This window comes from Neoarius graeffei, chromosome 1, assembly GCF_027579695.1.
Source record: "Neoarius graeffei isolate fNeoGra1 chromosome 1, fNeoGra1.pri, whole genome shotgun sequence".
Lineage (NCBI taxonomy): Eukaryota > Metazoa > Chordata > Actinopteri > Siluriformes > Ariidae > Neoarius > Neoarius graeffei.
In genome coordinates this window covers 18,132,834-18,154,353 of record NC_083569.1, presented here as the reverse complement: position 1 = coordinate 18,154,353, position 21,520 = coordinate 18,132,834, and the positions used below count along the sequence as shown (strand labels likewise).

General features: G+C 40.6%; 1 protein-coding gene and 1 long non-coding RNA gene across 31 annotated transcripts in view; one reads left to right on the top strand and one right to left on the bottom strand.

Annotated features, from left to right (window-relative positions):
* The window catches only part of LOC132891954 (protein NLRC5-like), an 888,139-nt gene that overhangs the window by 572,397 nt on the left and 294,222 nt on the right, over nt 1–21,520 (top strand). The window lies entirely within an intron of this gene.
* Nucleotides 1,976–2,501, bottom strand: LOC132886827 (uncharacterized). The gene is made up of 3 exons (XR_009654727.1): nt 2,412–2,501; nt 2,113–2,200; nt 1,976–1,998 (listed from the first exon to the last, which is right to left on the bottom strand). It is a non-coding gene; the product is annotated as an uncharacterized LOC132886827 (long non-coding RNA).

The window sequence follows — 21,520 nt, the reverse complement described above, 5'->3', positions numbered from 1 at the left end:
CAGCACGGCACAGAATAGACTATTTGAATTACAAAGGATTCTATTCAATTAACATGCAGGCAATATGTGATTCCAGTGGAAAGTTTTTGGACATCTTTGTTGGCTACCCGGGGTCAGTTCACGACACACGAGTCATGAAAAACAGCAGGTTTTATACAGCAAGACGGTACCCTCCACCAGGCTACATTCTCCTAGGAGATGGTGGCTATCCATGTTTGGACACACCTATCTGCCTCATTACACCATACAAGGAGCCAGTTACTGGACCAGTGCAGGGGCGCTTCAATCATTACCATGCCAAGGGCCGCAGCATAATTGAAAGGGCTTTTGGCGTAATGAAGAGCAGGTGGAGGTGTACTCTTTTCAAAGCCCTGGAGATTAAACCGATCTTTGCACCTCAGGTCATTGCATCCTGTGCCTTTCTGCACAACATCTGTCTGGAGAATGGGGACCTGCTGGAGCCAGATGACGATGTGGTACAGGACCTGCTAGATCCCCAAGCTCCCCGGGAGCCCCTAGCAGCTAATGAGACATCTGGAAATGCATCAAGGGACAGACTGGCTGCCCAGCTGTGACTTTGTAGGCTTGTGGAGTGTACTTTTTTTTTTTTTAATACTGAAACTTATTTAAAATGTTCTTTTTTGACACTTTGTTTTTCATTGACCTCAGGAATGTATATTGTTATTTTTTTATCCTAATACATCTTTTCATGCCAATATCCGTTTCAGATGTTATTAATGTGTGGTTGGTGTGGTAATCATGCTCTCAAACTGGAAAAAAAACATAGTGCACTTTATTAGGCCGCTACATTATTCAAATGTACTAGCGGTACTCCTGTTGCATGATTTATGAAAAAAAAAATATATATATATATATATATATATATATATATACATATGAAAAATAGAAAAGTATTTTAGTAAAGTAAAAAAAAAAAAACAGCTGCTTATCCCTTCACATCAGTCAGCGTTGAATTGCAAAAAGTCAGTCAAACATGTAAACATTGCACACAATAGAACACATTAAGAACACATTAAGAACTTCAAATGAAAAAGAGAAATAAATAAAAATGGGAAGAACTGTACTGAAACAAAAAAGTATTAAATCGAGTCAACTTTCTTATATTTGAGACATGTAAAGTTTGTCTTTACCTGACATGTTTGTACGGTGTAGCTTCCGTCTTCCTCAGAGGGTCACACTGGTGTTGGGGTGTGACGTGCGCATGTCACACGCCAACACCAGTGTGACCCTCCGAGGAAGACGGAAACTACACAGTCCAAACATGTCAGGTAAAGACAAACTTTACATGTCTCAAATATAAGAAAGTTGACTTGATTTAACAAGAAGACAAAATGAAAAAGTTTTTCTACCAATTTTTCAAAAAGACCCAAAAAGCGCTCCGTCTTCTCCTCTGTCTCCTCATGGCGCTTCTGCGCCTTCTCACTCTCCTGTGCAAGGAAATTTATCAAGTCTAACTTCCTCTTCCTCTTCTTCTTTGGGGACGGGGTTGGGGGAATAGGAGCAGGGCTAGAGGTAGTAGATGTGTCAGCATCAGAGGTGCTGGCTGCCATGGGAAAAAAGGTGTCTGAGGAAGGCCCGGCGATTTCCTGAAAGGAAGAAAATATTACATTTAGTAGATGCTTTTTTCCAAAGCGAGAAAAAAATGTGAAGGTATTTTAGTCCAGAATTGGTTGGTGTGTACAATTCAAGTAAGTTGAAATATAGTTTTTGAAAACAAAAAGAATAACATACTGGTTTGCATTCCACAACGTTAAACCATACACATTATCAGTCTTTACAAAGACCACCAAAAAAATAATCCATGGCAGCATCTTTACCATCAGAAGTGTGGGATCAGCATCAGGACAAAATGATTCCACTACCACTGGAGGGTCAATGGATGGCCTGGATCCCTCAGATGTCCTCAAAAAACTGCCATGTGCACGCAGTTGTTTGGCCCTCATCTGTCCCATTCCCAGAGAGTGGATTTTTCAGCTCCTGCAGTAAGCAAATAGAAATTTGTATTTATGAAAACATCCTTGCATTGCTAACTGAAAATCATTTAAATAATACATTCATCCATCTACTAGAACGACATTGCTGCCCACATACCTTATACTTCTTTTTCAAGTTCTCCCACTTTTTTGATGCTTGCTGGGAGGTCACCTTTCCCTCCAGGCCAAGCTCCTTGATCAGCGTCCTGTATCATAAATATGAGGAGTGATGTAAACACTGTGAAGAGCAAGCTAATGTAGGGTGTGATTTGTTAACTAACACCACTGAATGGGATATCTTTGGCGCTTCGTGCACCACATCCGACAGAATGAGGTGTCAGAACACTCATGTAAACAATAAAAGCGAGAATAACAGAACAAAACGTACGCAGTCAAGCAACCGAAAACAATACTCACTCCCAAAGCTTTTTAGCAGCAGCTTTGGATTTCAGAAATCGCTGCTCATTCTCAGCTCGAAAGCGAATCAAGCGGCGTGTTTCCTCTGGATTCCCTGCAAGTACACAGGGATGGGAAGCTGGTTAACGTAACGACACAACAGAAAAGCAGATCCTCTGTTGTTTGTAATTACTTGAGCTAACTGCTAAATTTGTTCACAATTTTCATTGCATCAACCGATCACACAACGTTAATGTTATAGTACGTTAACGTTAATAGGCTAGTTAACACTATTGTAGAACGGTTATAATGGAGAAAATACTTACATTTATGAAAATCTTTCGCCGCGGGAACTGCCATCTTTCTGAAATCTGCATCTCGCTGAAATCCGCATGGCATTGTGGGAAATCACTCAAACCCCTTCATTTGGAGTCAGCTCCAGGAAAATCTCCGTTTGGAGGGGTACAGAAGCCCTACCCCTTCCCCTACCCCTCCGCGTTAACTGGGATTGGGATACCCCTACCCCTTCACGTGAACGCGCAAAATGGAGGGGAAGGGCCAAGGGGTTGGGCCAAGGGATGAAATGGGATTCGGCCTTAGTGTCAATGCCAATTTGCAGCGTTCTGATGCCGTGTGCAGCCCTATTGACCTGACCTCACTCCGTAAATGAGCAACCAAGTGGTATTTGAGAACACCACCTCCCCGTGACGAATTGCAATGCCCATGCTTCCACAGTCAACAGACATGTAGATAATGCCCGATTTTGTTTTTAAAGCAGCCGTCATGGACCTTGACGGAAAACCAGAGAGGCAGGGAAACCATTCAAACGAGGTTTTGTCCCGATGGTCGTCTGCACGTAGGAGAACATGACAACCACTAATCCACAGAAAGCAATCCGGTCACGTTAAGGGTCTGTCTTTCTGGCTGTTTCGAGAGTACCTGATCTTAGCAAGGCGATAACTGGACGTCAACGAAAGCAGAGCTCAAAAGGCAAAGCATGGCTCTGCCAGGTTTCTCAGGAGCGTCTATTCGCTTGTTAGGTGCAAGGGGAAACCACTGCACAGCAGAAAACACGCGAAGCTTTTTCAGCGTCTCGGTTTGGGATTGTTCCAAAAGGCACGGATGGAGCAGAGATGGCAGCTCGACATTTGTTCGCTGCCAAGTTCAAGAAAACCAGCACCGTTTCCGCCCGGTTTCGAATCGTGGACCGCTCTCGTGTTAAGCGAACGTGGTAACCAATACAATACGGACACCACGGGTGTGTTAGCTCTTGCCTGGGCCTCAAGAAGAACGCGGGTCACACTGAAACAATTGTCACGAGAATAGGGGCACGGCCTTGGCATCGTAGAGATGAGCTGGTGGTCGAGTGTGACATGGTTCAGCATCGAAAAGCGCTGCAACAACATCACGGGAAGAAATCAAATGCCTTGTTTGGACGGGCCAAGGAGGGGACTGAGGACTGGTCTTTCCACTAGCAACGTAAGTACTAGTTGTTTGCAGGTATGAATGACATCAGTTTGCCCTGTGTACGTTCGACCCATGAAGCGGTGAAGAACACGGGCTCCTGCATGTTTTCCTTTCGTTGGCTACAAGCGACAGGTGTATATTTGTCCACAAACAGAGAACTGGAGAGTCACTGTTTAAGATTTGTTCGACATTGGCTGGTCGAAAGCAAATACTTGCTTCCGTAGTTGGCATGGACAGAGAAGAGATCACAGCTCAGCAGTCACTCACTGCTGAGTTCAAAAAATAAATAAATTAACCAACCAGCCACTGTTTCGGCCCGGGGACTTTTCGCGTGTAAGACGAACGTGATAACCACTACACTACAGAAACCACAAAGCTCTTACCGATCAGCTGTTGCCTGGGCCTCAAATACAGAAGCAATGGCACTTAGGCATTTGTCCCCAGCCTGTAGCGTCGGTGGTATAGTGGCTAGCATAACTGCCTTCGAAGCAGTTGGTCTGGGTTTGATTCCTGGCCAACGCGCACTCTTTAACGCTTCGTTGCTCTGATGAAAGGCAGAGAGCATGGCGAGGCACTTGGGAGGAAACAGCAGGAACGGATCGGTTGCTCGTCACTGCCTTGCCAAGAAGGTGACTGAGGGCCGCTCCTTCTGCTTTCCGCTCGCGTTGCATGTAGTCGAATAGCATCGGTTTGCACAAACCTGGGCGTGTCTGAAGGACACGGGCACCCGAGCGTTTGTATTTCGTTGGCGGCAAGCTACTACTTTGCCTATTTTCCACAAATGGAGAACTGCACAGTCACTGTTTTAGATTTAATAAGCAAATGTGTCTGAATGTTGGCTGGCAAATACTCGTTGATACGTGATGAAGCGTTCCAGAGTCAATGCCACTTTGCAGCACTCTGATGCAGTGTGCAGGCCCGTTGACCTGACCTCACGCCGTAAACGAGCAAAGAAGTGGTATTTGAGAACACCACCTCCTTGTGACGAATTGCAATGTCCATGCTTCCACAGTCAACAGAAATGTAGATAATGCTCAATTTTGTTTTTAAAGCTGCCGCCACGGTTGGGATTGTTCCAAAAGGCAGGGATGGAGCAGAGATGGCAGCTCGACATTTGTTCGCTGCCATGTTCAAGAAAACCTGCACCGTTTCCACCCGGTTTCGAATTGTGGACCGTTCTCATGTTAAGCGAATGTGGTAACCAATACAATACAGAAACCACGCGTGTGTTAGCTCTTGCCTGGGCCTCAAGAAGAACGCAGATCGCACTTAAACAATTGTCACGAGAATAGGGGCACGGCCTTGGCATCGTAGAGATGAGCTGGTGGTCGAGTGTGACAAGGTTCGGCACTGAAAAGTGCTGCAACAACATCACGGGAAGAAATCAAATGCCTTGTTTGGACGGGCCAAGGAGGTGACTGAGGGCTGTTCTTTCCACTAGCAACGTAAGTAGTTGTTTGCAGGTTTGAATGACATCAGTTTGCCCCTGTGTACGTTCGACCCATGAAGCGGTGAAGAACACGGGCCCCTGCATGTTTTCCTTTCGTTGGCTACAAGCGACAGGTGTATATTTGTCCACAAACAGAGAACTGTAGAGTCACTGTTTAAGATTTGTTCAGCAAATGTGTCCATAACTTGGCTGGTCAAAAGCAAATACTTGCTTCCATAGTTGGCACGGACAGAGAAGAGATCACAGCTCAGCAGTCACTCACTGCCGAATTCAAAAAATAAATAAATTAACCAACCAGCCACTGTTTCGAGCCGGGGACTTTTCACGTGTAAGCTGAATGTGATAACGACTACACTACAGAAACCCTGGGGCTCTTACCAATCAGCTGTTGCCTGGGTCTCAAAAACAGAAGCAATGGCACTTAGGCATTTGTCCCCAGGATAGGCCTGTAGCGTTGGTGGTATAGTGGCTAGCATAGCTGCCTTCCAAGCAGTTGACCTGGGTTTGATTCCTGGCCAATGCACACTATTTAAAGCTTAATTGCTCTGATGAAAGGCAGAGAGCATGGCGAGGCACGTGGGAGGAAACAGCAAGAATGGATCGGTTGCTCATCACTCCCTTGCCGAGGAGGTGACCGAGGGCTGCTCCTTCTGCTTTCCGCTCGCGTTGCATGTTGTCGAATAGCATCGGTTTGCACAAACCTGGGCATGTCTGAAGGACACAGGCACCTGCGCGTTTGTCTTTCGTGTCTTTTTCAAAAGACTTGGTATCAAGAATGCACGCCACTGCAGAGAATAGGATACAGTCCGTGTGGAAACAAAAGAATGGACTGGCGCAAATGATGTCACGCGTGCAGCGCCGCCGACCTGTAAATCGCTGCGAACTAATAATGGCGAGCTTTTAGTGATTTTTGGAACAGAATTCAGATGCAAAAAAGCAGTTTTCAAAATCATTTTTTGATTTATCCGGCAACTTTACAGTGTATTTGAGCACATCACACCTTCTGATGGAACTTTCATGAGATGAGCACTTGAAGAACAATTCAGCCAAGTGAAATCCCTGACACCCCGGTCCAGATCGACCATTTAAGGATTTAAGGTAAAACTTGGGCTTGTCCAGGAGTTGAACCCAGGACCTCTCACACCCAAAGCAAGAATCATACCCCTAGACCAACCTACAGCTCTCTCAAAAAAAAAAAAAAAAAAAAAAAAATCCACAATGTGAGTTTCGAATGAAAGACTGGGGTGAATAATCACTCCAAGGTCTTTTACTGCTACACGTGAAGAAACAGAAAGGCCATCCAGAGTTTCTGTGGAATCAGAAAACTTACTTCGAGCTGCATGTGGTCCCAGGACAAGTACTTCAGTTTTGTCAGAGTTAAGCAGAAGCAAATTAATAAGCATCCAGTGTCTAATGTCCTTTACACATTCCTCTATTCAGGTGCAGAAAAAGAAATCCAAACCAATTTTTCATTTATTTGCCAACTTTACAGTGTATTCGAGCACATCACAGCAGGGATTTTCTCATGTCACTTTCATTAGACTCACACTTTAAGAAAGACACACACCAGTGACATCCCTCATACCCCAGTCCAGACCAACCATTTAAGGTAAAGCCTGGGCTCATCCGGGAGTTGAACCCAGGACCTCTTGCACCCTAAGCGAGACTCATACCCCTAGACCAACGAGCCAAACTATCTAAAACAAAGGATAAATTAGGAAAAAAAATCCATCCGCTTCTTTCTCCGTGGCAAAAGGTTCGATGTCATCCTAATCCAAAGAGCCAACGATTGAGGATGAGTTTGAAGAGCTTTCGTGTCTTTTTCAAAAGACTCGGTATCAAGAATGCACGCCACTGCAGAGAATAGGATACAGTCCATGTGGAAACAAAAGAACGGACTGGCGCAAACGATGTCACGCGTGCAGCGCCGCCGACCTGTAAATCGCTGCGAACTAATAATGGCGGCCGAGCTTTTATTGATTTTTGGAACAGAATTCAGATGCAAAAAAGCCGTTTTCAAAATCATTTTTTGATTTATCCTGCAACTTTACAGTGTATTTGAGCACATCACACCTTCTGATGTAACTTTCATGAGATGAGCACTTGAAGAACAATTCAGCCAAGTGAAATCCCTGATACCCCGGTCAAGATCGACCATTTAAGGATTTAAGGTAAAACTTAGGCTTGCCCAGGAGTTGAACCCAGGATCTCTTGCACACAAAGCAAGAATCATACCCCTAGACCAACTAGCCAACCTACAACTACTTCAAAAAAAAAAAAAAAAAAAATCCGCTTCCTTCCCAATGTGAGTTTCGAATTTTCGAATGAAAGACTGGGGTGAATAATCACTCCGAGGTCTTTTACTGCTACACGTGAAGAAACAGAAAGGCCATCCAGAGTGTGGGTGCAATCAGTTAATTATTGATATTAAGTGATCAATCTCGTTAAATCAGTCTCATTAAATTTTGAAGGTTAATAATTAAAATGAATCAATCCCATTGAATCGTTTAATTTGACTCGTTTGAATTGAATCATACCATAGAATCACTCTCATTTGAAGTGAATCGTTCAGTGAATCGTTCAATGAATCATTTAGGGAATTGTTCAATGAATCATTTAGGGAATCGTTCAATGAATCATCATTTAGGGAATCATTTAGTGAATCATACCATTAATCCTGGTGCTTAATAATAAATTACCAAACAGCTAAATTATGGTACATTTCCAAATTATTAAGATCACTTACCATATTATATAACATTTGCACCCTTTTTGAATTCTTTGAGAAAATTGGGGACTTCAGATGTTGTTCACACAAATAAACACAGTTTGTTTAATAAATGAATTTATTATACAAAGATAAAAAGATAAATCAATATATACAAGCAGTGAGGTGTGTGTGTGTGAGAGAGAGAGAGTGTGAAGGACTTGACCATGTGTTTAGCCTCGTGTAGCTAACTACACGTGGTGGAGGCCTAGCTTGTTGGTAGCTAAACAAAAGAATGTTATCTAAACAGAACAAAGGATTAGCTCTGTGTTTAGCCTCGTGTAGCTAACTACACGTGGTGGAGGCCTAGATTAGCCTTGTGTTGCTAGTATGTGTTTGTGAAAGGCCCTATAGCCTAGCTAAAGTGTGTTTGTTAGGCCTGATGGCTTGCTGAGCACATGGTAGGCCTTGATTAGCTTTGTGTTGCTAAGCAGACAAAAGCGAAGCTGTAGCTAACCCACTAGCTCATAACCATACTGAATCCACTGAAATCTTAATGACATCAAGATGTATAATAATGAGAACTATATGTTAGTGGTAAAGAATAAAAGAGAGAAGCATGCGCAGCCTATCTATTAAACAATTGAGAGAACATAGAACCAAAATAAATCAACACGCTGCGTGTTCAACAGTGTAACAATAAACCTGGGTTTAAATTCACACTATTTCAAATAAAAGCAAATTCCTAAGACTATCCTAATTATGCCCAAATGCCAAAATCTTACTTAATCCTGCCTTTAGCAAGATATGAAGAACTATTCGCCGGTGTAGTCTCGGGCCTCGCCGTGGGAGCACGTGAGCCGCTCGTGATGGAGGCGGAGAAACTTTCGGGTCCAGCGGAGCACTTGGTGGTTCCCGTGGAAAGCAGAGGGTTCTTGGTCCGAACCTCAGCGTTCGTGAGGAAAAGTCTCTGATCAGAATAAGATGCACAGCGCTTTTGAGTTAAAAAGGATTCAATCGCTTCTTAACTTCTGACTGCCTGGGCTGCAGTCGTGACGTCACTTCTAATGCAAGTAAACCGGTTGTAACTCAGGTTGAGTTTAAAGATCGCGCGACTCTAGAGTTTACCTTTGCCAAGGGTAAGAAGATCGCGCTGAGTGATGGATCTTGCAAGAAAGAAGACGTCTTTTTGGGGTGGAGAGCGCGCCTCTTTATACATCCAGATCCATCGGGAGCTAGACGTGAGAGAGCAAAGATGGAAGCGTTGTCCCATTGTTTTATGTTTCCTTGTATGATGACGTAGATGATCCCGCCCACGCGTGACGTAGGTCACACGGAAGTTGCCTGGGAATTGTAGTTCTGACACAAGATGGCGGCATGATACCTACAAGAGTTACTGTGGAATCAGAAAACTTACTTCGAGCTGCATGTGGTCCCAGGACAAGTACTTCAGTTTTGTCAAAGTTAAGCAGAAGCAAATTAATAAGCATCCAGTGTCTAATGTCCTTTACACATTCCTCAATTCAGGCGCAGAAAAAGAAATCCAAAACAATTTTTCATTTATTTGCCAACTTTACAGTGTATTCGAGCACATCACACACGACAAGGCAGGGATTTTCTGATGTCACTTTCATTAGACTTGCACTTTAAGAAAGACGCACTCTGAATACAGATGTGCATGGGGAGTTAAACTCTCGTGGTTACCAGAGAACTAGCCCCCCCACTGTAACCCTAGCTATGTAATAGGCGAGAGGCCGAGGGCTATGGAAACGGAGATCGGTGCCGCCCGATGCGCCACCATACAGGTTGGGCCTGGTTAGTACTTGAGTGGGAGACTGCCTAGGAATACCAGGTACTGTAAGCGGCGTGGGAAGGACTTTGATTTTGATTGATTGAACATGTTTCTAATAACGTTTCTAAAACATTAAAGAAACGTTTTACTATTGTTTTTAAATGGTTTTAAGAAACATTTATACAATGTTTTAAAAAACGTTTCTGAAACGTTTCCAGAATGTTGTATGATGGTTTCCAGAATGTTTTTCAAACGTTTATATAACGTTTTTTCAAACGTTTATAAAACAAAAAAATTATCCACAAATTTTCGTTTTATAAACGTTTTTGTGTTTGCTGGGGTGTCACTGTCGCCTCACAGCAAGCAGGTTCCTGGTTTGAACATACCAGTCAATCAGGGGTCTTTCTGTGTGGAGTTTGCATGTTCTCCTTGTGCCTGCATGGGTTTCCTCTGCATGTTCGAGTTTCCTCCTACAGTCCACAAGATGAGGTCAACTGGCTTCTCTATATTGCTTGTATGTGTAAATGTGAGTGTGAATGGCTGTCTGTCTCTCTGTGTTAAGCCTGCGATAGACTGGTGACTTGTCCAGGGTGTACCCGGCTTCTCCATCATCGTCAGTGAGGATTGGCTCCAGCTCACCGACGACCCACAATGGAAATGCAGTATAGAGAATGAATGAAGGGAGAGAAAAATATACTCTAATAATTACAGAATTGGGGTGGCACGGTGGTGTAGTGGTTAGCGCCATCGCCTCACAGCAAGAAGGTCTGGGTTCGAGCTCTGTGGCTGACGAGGGCCTTTCTGTGTGGAGTTTGCATGTTCTGTCTGTCTGTGTGGGTTTCCTCCGGGTGCTCCGGTTTCCCCCAAAGACATGCAGGTTAGGTTAACTGGTGACTCTAAATTGACCGTAGGTGTGAACGGTTGTCTGTGTCTATGTGTCAGCCCTGTGATGACCTGGCGACTTGTCCAGGGTGTACCCCGCCTTTCGCCCGTAGTCAGCTGGGATAGGCTCCAGCTTGCCTGCGACCCTGTAGAAGCATAAAGCGGCTAGAGATGATGAGATGAGAAAAGAAGCACAAAGCCTTGTTTTTAAGTGTTTTTACATAACAAATATTTTCTGAGGTGTTTCGCTGCTGGTCTTTCAAAGATGCCAGCAAGCCATTAGGCTTTGGAAGGGAGTGGTACGCGTGTGTGTGTGTGTGTGATATTTTTGTATTAAATGAACTGATATTCACTTTGAATGTGAATTTGTTTTGTGTCTTACTTTCTCCATGTGTCATATGTGCAGCAGCAGGCAGCTTAATGTTAGAGCTGCTAAGTGGAAGAGAATAGTTAAGGTTTATTTCACAGTTTAGTCATCCGTGGACAGTTATGTTGTTTTATCAGAATGGTGTCTCTGAACTTAACTGAGCTACTTAGAGTAACCAGAGCAGGGGTTCGGATAATATATATGCAGTGTGTATGATAGATGACCAGGTATACTCTGTCACAGAGGTTTTATTGTGAAAAGTCGTGTTCTTCATCAAAGAACTGAACATCTCTGGAGGATGTGAGCAGGGTTGTGTGGTTCTCAGTACTTTGCCCACAATAAGATAACTGACTCCTCCATCTAGTGTTCACCAAGGAGAAAAACCTTTATACATTCATAAATGTTTACTACACATACAATGCAGACATTACGGAAAGACAAAAATAGTTATGACCTGTCAAAGATTATTTTAATTTAGCAAATTAATATCTGTGCAAAAAATACAGTGCAAGTCAAAAATTTGGACAATCCTTCTAATTCAATGTTTTTTCTTGGTTTTAATAAATTAAAGCACACTTTGTCTTCAAGTAATGATGGACTGTCATTTCTCTTTACTTAGTTGAGGGATTCCTGACATGATATGGATTATTACCAGTGTTGAATTGAGCTAGTTACTGTATTTTTATCATTTACAATTTACTGTTTGATCTCAAACACATTAAGAAGGCAAGAAATTCCACTAATTAACATTTGATGAGGCAACACCTGTTAATTGAAAAGCATTCCAGGTGACTGCCTCATGAAGCTGGCTAAGATAATGCCAACAGTATGTAAAGCATCATCAAGGTAAACAGTGGCTACTTTGAAGAATCAAAAATATGAAACATATATTTGTTTTTTTTAAACACTATTTTATTTACCACATAATTCCGTATACATGCCATGTGTTATTTCATAGTTTTTCATGTCTTCAGTATTGTTCTACAATGTAGAAAAGAGTCAAAATGCAGAAAAACCTATGAATGAGTCGGTGTGTCCAAACTTTTGACTGGTACTGTATATAAAAATCTATAAGGAAAGTTTTTGAATACAATTGTAAACATCAACAACTAAAATGAAATATTCACATGATATACTTTCTGATCTATCTGGGGATTAAAAATGCAAAATTCTCTTTCCATAAATTTACTTAAATGCTTGATCATTCATACTTTTAAAAATGATTTTTATTCTTTGCTTAATGCTTCATACTGAAGACTGTGCAAAACAAACAATGCATTAATAAATAGGCCAGTTCTATTCATTTGTGGAAAATACAAGTAATTGGTTTGTAGTGTTTATATTAGCTGATACACGAATAAGAAGATGTGGAGTGCAGGCCAGTCAGTGGTTTCCTCTGTAAAGCTTTAATATTTAAAACAAATCAAAGTCCATGCCATATAAATTAATGTAACAAAACTTTAAATCACACACACTGCAGTGGTAAATTACATGGGCAAACTCCATCCCAACAGAAGTGCCAAAGTGTGTGAGGTTTATCCATCCAGTGGCAGTTCTTGCTTGTATGGTGCCCTGAGCCAAATAGTAGAGCAGGAATCATAATCCGGAAACGAGCGAGGGTCAGTCAATCAGCAAACAATACAACAGAGAGCAAGCAAAAGACAAGGTCGAGGATAAATGTAAACACGGGTCGTACACTGGAAGTCAGGTGGAAAACAAATGGCTCGGTAAAGTTAGACATGGGGGTACTAGACAATACTTTGCGAAGTGGGGAAGTGAGAGCTGAGTATATGTAGGAGAGAGGAGGGTGTACCCCGTCTCTCACCCATAGTCAGCTGGGATAGGCTCCAGCTTGCCTACGACCCTGTACAGGATAAGTGGCTACAGATGATGGATGGATTAATGGATGATAACAGTGACCCAGTGGGCAGCATTGCTGCATCACAGCTTCAGGGTTCTCAGTTGGATGCTGAGGTCAGGTTGCTGTCAATGTGTATGCAGTTTTACATGTTTACTCCGTGTCTGTGTGGGTTTAAAAACAAAACAAAACCTTGCAGTTGGAAGTTTGCTTGGAGAAATTGCCTGACGGTGTGAATGAGTGTGTGAAAGGGTTTGTGCATGGTGCTCTACGAAGGGCTGACAGTCCATCCAGGGTGAATTCCCACCTCACAGCTGGGAGCCCCAGGACAGGCTTTGTGTTCACGACAACACCGACCAGCATACAGTGGTAACCAAAAAATAAATAAAACTGTTTACTAATAATGGAATATGTGCCAGTAATATAAACTCTTCATAAATTTTGAGAGAGAAAGATTCCCACAAAAGTGCATGTCAGTTTCTTAAAATCATCAGCAGAACAACCAACAATACAACAAACCTGTGTGAAAGTTTTTGTACAGTGCAGTTGGATTTCCTGTCACTGTGGGCCGCAGAGCGCAGTAGTATAATGCAGAGTCTGATACAGCAGCAGAGGAGATGAGCAGATCCACTTCTTTCTTCTTTTCATCAACTTCAGCAGACATTCTTGGAGGAATGTTGGGACTTAGAGTTCCACTTTGATGAATATAAAGAAGGAACTCAGGTTGAGAGTTTGGATATTGTCTGTACCAGTACAAGTAGTTTGTTGTAGTGCTTGAGTCATAGCTGCAGGACAGAGTAACATTACTGCCTTCATCTCTCACTGTCTGAGTGAAAAGTGGCTTTATTGACGCTGCCATGGAGTCACCTGTCATAGAGAAGAGAACATAATGTGTTTAACCTTTACACCATCAAACCAGAACTACATGTCAGACCCACATTCTGATTTTTCTAACCACCACACAGACTAATTAATCACTCATTCTACAATTAATATTTCTGAAATAACAAAAAAAATGAATAAATGGATAACTCACCTAATGAAAGCCACAGACCCATGAATATAACAGTGAACATGATGAACGGTCTCAGCTGAATGAAACTATTATTTGTGTCTCCAATATTGTTCACATCATGCAGGTTGATGAAGCTCCGCCCCACAGCATCACATGACAGTGACACCTCCAGAATGAGACAGGCTGATTTTGGGGGTGTGCCTTTCAAATTAAATATGTAAATATGTCCACTGTGATTGGCTAACAGAATCCATGTGTGTGCATGGCAGAGTTGGATATTAGCCAATCAGAGTGAAGCTATTTACATATTTTGAGAGTTCAAGCTGCAGCTGCATAATCAGCCTGGAGTGTTTACATCCCATGATAAAACAGCATGAGGCAAAAGAACCAGGTGCTTTTTCAATAAAAACAATATCACAAACTTTACAAAAGCACCTCAGAGAATAATATAAATTAATTTAAAAGAGTATGGCATGTCCCTTTGAACACTCTCAATCAATGTATAATAATAATAATAATAATCAGCATGGTCTTGGAACATATGAGACACTGGTTTTGAACTCCCTGTGTGAAGAATAAACATGTCAGGGTCTGTCCATTCTTCATCAAAAGCTCTGCTTTTTTTGGTCCATGTTTCTCTTTTTAGAGCACCATGTGAAATTACTTTTCTCTGTTTCTCTGACTGTCTCTTGTCTTTCCCCTGTGTGTGTGTGTGTGTTTCACTGACTCGAGTCCTTGACTTGAGGACTACACAGATTTCATTGGCCAAAGAAACACACAGCATAATTATTTTTATATCCTTATCAGAAATTGCTATGAATCAGTCATGATAAATCATTTAGTATCACGTTATTATTACTATTATGATAATGTGATGGATTTATTGACTTTGTAATCACAAAGCCTGTTATTTCACTGAGGTGAGGAACAAACCAGCTGCTGCTCTTGGTAATAATATTAAAGATGCCAGTAAGCCATTAGGCCTTAAGGGAGGTGATGCATTTTGTGCGTGAAGTTTGCTGGATCGAGTGAAGGTTGCAGAGAGAGAGAGAGAGAGAAACTGGGTGTTTTATTTCCTTTATGTTTCTCGTTTCCTCTCTGTAGCCTCATGTTCTGCCTGGCCTACCTGTCCTCTTTCTTTTTTTATATATATTTTTTTTATTAATTTGCCTCTAAAAAATAAATCTCATGATTGCTCGTTGTCATTTAAACATGAAACTCTGTAAGCACAATAAAGTATTTACATTATCCAATCACAACACCTCCATTACAAGTGAACCTGTCCAGAGCCCATTTTATTCACTGCAGCTGTTATGTGCTTGTCCATACTGGGAACAAATATATTACACATCACACATTATTAAGAAACTGTACCGTATTTATAGCCTGACTGCAATTTCAGTTTTCTTCATTAATTCAGAGAAACAAGTCATTTTGTTGATGATGAGTTGACAATTATACTATTCAGCTCGATCGAATAATCAGATTTGATGCTGAAGCTCCAAAGATTGGAACACAACTGCAATAAGATCTCACATTTGGACAAACTGTTTTTTGTACAGTACTATAAATACTATGTATGTACGATTGAAGAGAGTCTATATTATAGTGAAAAGTAGTATTCATAATCAAAGAAGTTGAACTCTTTGGGGATGTGATCAGAGCCCTCGTGCTTGGCCCACAGTAAAATAACTGACGGTGCCATCTTGTGGAGAAAGGTGAAAGACTTTAACACACCAAGGTTGTTTTGTTTTCTTAAAATGAACCTTGTCCCAGTTTACCCTGAAAACAAAAGTGTTGCTGGGAAAAAGAAGTCTTTTTTTTTAAATTCACAAATCATTACAGCAAATAACTGAACTTGAAAAAACTCATGAGCTTGTACAGATCCTCAGCTCCATCACTCAGGTTCAGTATTGGTCTCAACCACAAACCCTGTGGACCTTTCTGTAAAGCCTTCTGTCTGCTGTAACCAGGGCTTTGAACCGGTTCAAGGAACGAAAACCGGGAACTTTTTCTATTTCACATGGAACAGAAACGAAACCAGAAACTTTATTATTTTTTATGTTCCGGAACAGAAACGCTTATTAAAAATAATGGTAACCGGTTAATACCGGTTTTTATTTCGTTCCTCAAAGTTTCTTTAGCCTACAAATAGTCATTCTTCTCCTGCGGAAGTTTCTATGACCCGCTGGGGTTCACTTCCTGTGTGACGTTCGCTGATTGAATGGAGAGAGCGGGAAGGTGGACTACTATCACGTCTCCATTACTGAGTGTCTGAGCAAAGAAGAGTCTGAACGATGCAACCTCCCTATTGGTTGTTTGTAAAAATGTATCAGTTGTTGCCCCTCCCACGGGAATCATCGCGGGCTCGAGAGACGAGACCTGACGAGTTAGTTCGTTGGTAGCAGAACAAAATGTCTGGACACAAATCGGGTTTTCAGAAAAGGAAAGAAAATAAACGGAGGGTCGAAAATACAAAAAAGGAGGCAGAAAATGCAAAACGAGTTTTAAGGTAGGACAAATGGTTACTTTTTAAGGCAGCCCGCCGTGGCTGCAGGCTTTCAGTTGTCATTGAATGGTTACTTTTGTGAGGCAGCCCGCCGTGGCTGCAGGCTTTCAGTTGTGTCATTGAATGGTTACTTTTCTGAGGCAGCCCGCCGTGGCTGCCTGCAGGCTTATTTATTATAGCCCATTTAGTTAAAATAGTTGATATAAAATGTTTATAGTTATAGTTATGTGATGGTTGTCCTGATTTAGACTGGGTTTTTTTTGGGGGGGTGCGCGATGTTGCACCCGGGCCCAGATTAGGGCAGAACCGGCCCTGGCTACATTTCAGCTGTAGTTTGTTTTATGTATGTATGCACTTGCATAGATGTGTACTTCCAATATGGCGCCTAACAAAATCTCGTGGCGCGGTGACGTCATGCGGTAGCCCTCTATAGGGCCTGACTAGCCTTTGGTAACACACTAAACGAATTCTCTTTCATTTTTGGCACTTTTTCTGTTTGTGTAGATGGGAAGACATACTGAGAATCCAAATCACCAACATTTGAAATAATAATTGTTTTGAATTATTTCTTGTCTTATTTAATGAAGGTTGTAATAGAATTAGCCTACATTTGGCTTAAGCTGGATGAGACAGAGACATAATTTTATAGCCATTTGTTAAACAGCTGACAGGGAACGTAATTAACCGTTCCGGGAACGAAATTTTTTTTGTTCTAACCGGTTCGGGAACGTCTATTTAATGGTGGAACCCAAAACCGGAAACGTTAAAATTCCGTTTCTGTTCGGAACGAACCAATAGGAAAAAAATTCCGGTTCAAAGCCCTGGCTGTAACTGAGTAAGCTAGAAAGTCTTCTTGTGTCTACAAAACCAGGAAATCTTTATGATTTCGACAGTGAAAATTGGTCCATGCAGACAGCAGAAGTTGTATTTGAAAGCTTTGGCATTTGTATGAAAGTCTATAAAAATCAAATTTCTATAATTTGTTTTAATTTAAAAAATATATATTTACATGTTTAAACAGACAACTACTTTACACTTAAAGTGCATAATTCAAAATGTGCCATTAATCCAGTCATCCAAAAAATGTGTTAACCACCATGAGATAAAAGTGACGCATTTGAGATCAGTTATTGACTGACCTGAGAGTTATATTCACTATAGATAATCCCTGAAGCCTTTAGCAACCTGAGACCTTTAACTGTGAAATGTTACCATCTAATAAGATAATCTGCTTTGGAAATCCTGAGTAATGTGTATTCGTTTTTCCACAAAAAGGATATAATTCATAAATATTGAAAATGTGTCTAATCTAGTAGCCTGATGAATGCGTGTACATGCACTGAATATGGCAATAATTCAACTGGGCATTTATATGCACAGCAATACCATGATTATAATAAAAACAAACAAACAAACAAACAAAATGGATCAGTGAAGTAGAGCGGCGGCTACAATTATTGACACCTTAACGATCTTTTGGCCGTTGCAAAAGTAGAAAAGACTTTCAGTGCGTAAATTGTGCATGAATAATTACTCAAACTTCCACTGGAAAAAAAAAAGAGTTGATTCCCGATTACTTAGCGTATCAGATCACGTGACACCGTTCCACAAGTATTGACACCTTTGTCCACAGTTATCGACGCCATTCCACTTATCAACACCCAGATGATTATTTATTTTAAAAAATAATCAGTATGTGGTATTAAGTTAACAAAACATAGTTTTTATTTAAAATTTGTTTTACATAGACTTATATTTCGTACCAAATATATTTTATATAAATATGTGGATGTCGGTGCTTACGCAAATGAGGAAGTAATTCTAATGTTTGGAAACAAATGAACTGATAATGTTTAACCTGTCAGAAAATATTTTTGTTCCACTTTCTACCCACTTTCTTAGTATTTTCGTAGATCACATTTTATTCATCATTCGTCATTGTTTGTATTAATTTCTAGTTTTGTGGTTTACCAATAAATGTCAACAGGCAATTGATATTGTAACTGCATGAAACTCCAGGTCAAAGGTCGCATGTCATTCCTCGAACCAAAATATAAAATGTCTACTGATATTGTAATATGTGGTAGATATTTACAACAAACTGAAAAAAAATCTGAATGGAATAGAAAAATCTGAATATTTCAAGCATGTAATTTTCATATGCTAGGAATTTAATTCTGGTCTAATTCTATTTATTGCAATCAGATTTCAAATACTCTATAAACATTCCATTCTGTTATGAATCAGAAAAAAATTTATTATAAATCACAGCACTTTTAATTATTTTTTTAAAAAGTACTTCATCTACTTCAACAATGTTACACAAAGATCGATCCATAACAGTTGTAAATGTCAGTTCCACAGGGTGTCGATAATGGTGGACACCAGTGAAAGTGATCACTATTATCGACACCTCATGTGACTTCTCAAACACGCGTTTAGATACAGAATAGCAACTGTAAAATGAAAGAGTAAGAAATAAAGTAGGTTTAGACAGGATATCATGAAATATTGGTGAATTTGATAAGTAAAAACATGTCCATGATCTTTCCACCATGCTTACCTGCGATGATAACATCCAGGATCTCGTCAAACTGCTGATCGTGCTGAAAAAAATTCAATCTCAGGTAACGAGCATGTCATCAGACAAGATCAAAGGGCGAGGCGGGCCTTCCGGTTGATTAATTAACCAATAATAACTGTTGTAACTGAAACTCACTTTTGTAAAATAGTTTTTTATTGGTAAATCTGAAGAGGTGTTGATAATTATGGACTGTTTATAATTGTAGCCATAATAATAACACAAAAAAGTTGGGAAAGGGAAATCAAAAGACTGGGAAAGTTGTGTGATGTTTAAAAAATAATAACAATCATTAAAAAAACTAATAAGGTTAATTGGCAACAGGTCAGTAACATGATTGGGTATAAAAAGAGCATCCCAGAGAGGCTGAGTCTCTCAGAAGTAAAGATGGGGAGGGGTTCACCGCTCTGTGGAAGACTGTGTGGGCAAATAGTGCAACAATTTAAGAATAACTTTCTTCAAAGTTAAATTGCAAAGAATTTGGGATCACATCCTCTACGGTATATAATATCATTAAAAGATTCAGAGAACATGAAGAAATCTTTGTCCGCAAGGGATGTACGTACGCACGTCGTATGGTCAAAGCCATCAAAAATCAGGCCAATGCATTACCATATTATTTTAAGTATGGGGCTATATTTTGCTGTTAATGAATGAAAGTTGATGGGAATAAATCATGGGGTAAACTGGGCAACAAAGTAAACTACAATGAATTTAAAACAGTATGCAGCAGTAACACCTGACACACTCCCTCTTTAATTTTATTTTCTGTTATTCAGCTGCATCTGTTACCACAAATGTTGTTTGTATCTGTGGTTAACTGATAAGTTGGTAAAGGAAGTATCTTTGATACATTGCATTTAACTTCATATGTATTGTTTTTAGGTTTTTGTACAGCCTCTCATTGACTCTGTATTACTGTGCTGCTACTAGTCTAAGAGCGCAGTGATAGAGTGCAGAATCTGAGATCTGTAGATCTTTAATAGTAAGTTCAGTCGAGTCTGAGGATGTTTCTGAATTGAATCGAGCGCCAGAAGGGTTGTAGTCATCAGAACTTGCTGACTTTGCACCTTTAAGCAGTAAAAACTGTGGTGCACTGTTAGGATATTGTTTGTACCAGTAAAGCTGAATGTAATCACCGCTTGACTGATATGAACATTTCAGAGTAACAGTGTCTGTTTCTTTCCCCACAATGTTGGTATCTTTGTCCATCGGCCCAATGTTATCTGCAAAGCTGCCTGTTTGCAAAGAACAATATAAATAAATAGATGTGTGAAATGTTTCTGTCAACAAAATACTGACTTACAAAATTAAGAAATTAATAGATTCATACACACATGAGTATTAGTTAATACAATTAACTACCTGTTGCTACAGTGAGAATCAGTGGGATGTATCTCACTGTGTACAGTAAGTTGTATAGTTGAGCCATTTCTGAACACAGCTCTGTGAGGATTCTGTATAATAGTGCTGTATGTGCTGAAGCTGAGGTTGAAACAAGGTTTACACATGAGGGAACATGTGTCTCTAGAAGGCCACACCCAGGAAGTGCAGCTGTTGTAGCAGAACGTTACACAGATCATCACTTCACAGCATCAGTGACAGTGAACTGAGTCACCAGTACAACACAGAACAAGTCCTGCTGCTGATCAACCCAAAACATGCTTTTTTCCACCATAGCAATTGTAGTTCATTATGATTTTACCCATGAAATTGATGGATGATCATGATTTGACTCTTAAACAGCATTATTAAAAAAAAAAAACAGCACACATCCAGAACTGAATATCTCCACCTACACACATCCCTTTATCTTTACTAAGTGCGCAGTGAATCTGGAACCTTTTCCTGAACACACTGAGCGAGTCGCAGGAATTATCTTCATTTTATTTCAGAGTTTTTGGAGCTTCACAAAAGAAGACTTTTTTTGTCGCAACTTGAGGCACAATGCCAGTTTCTCTGAAATTAAATTTTTCCGAACAGGACTTAAACAAGGTGTGGAAAAAGGTTTACACACAATGGTTTAATAAAATGTATATATATTTTAAAAAAAGACAAAATATCCTTGGCAGTTCATCAGTAGATATCGCCAATGTGGAATAAACACTGATAAACAAGATTTCAGCAGATAATTATTGTGCAACAATCCTTAAATACCCTCATGATACCCTGAATATGCTGCTGGTGTTAAATTATTTTTCTTGTACATTGCACGTACATCAAGTTAATTATTAAATAAATATATGCAAAACATTCTGACTATATTTCAACGTGTTATGGAATTATGTATGGATATTGCAATGTCACATTGACATCACCACATTTTAATCAAATTTAACTCCATTAGCCAAGTGATTATCTCATTTAGTGTCAAATTTCTGCACCTGTAACATCTCATCTCATCATCTCTAGCCGCTTTATCCTTCTACAGGGTCGCAGGCAAGCTGGAGCCTATCCCAGCTGACTACGGGCGAAAGGCGGGGTACACCCTGGACAAGTCGC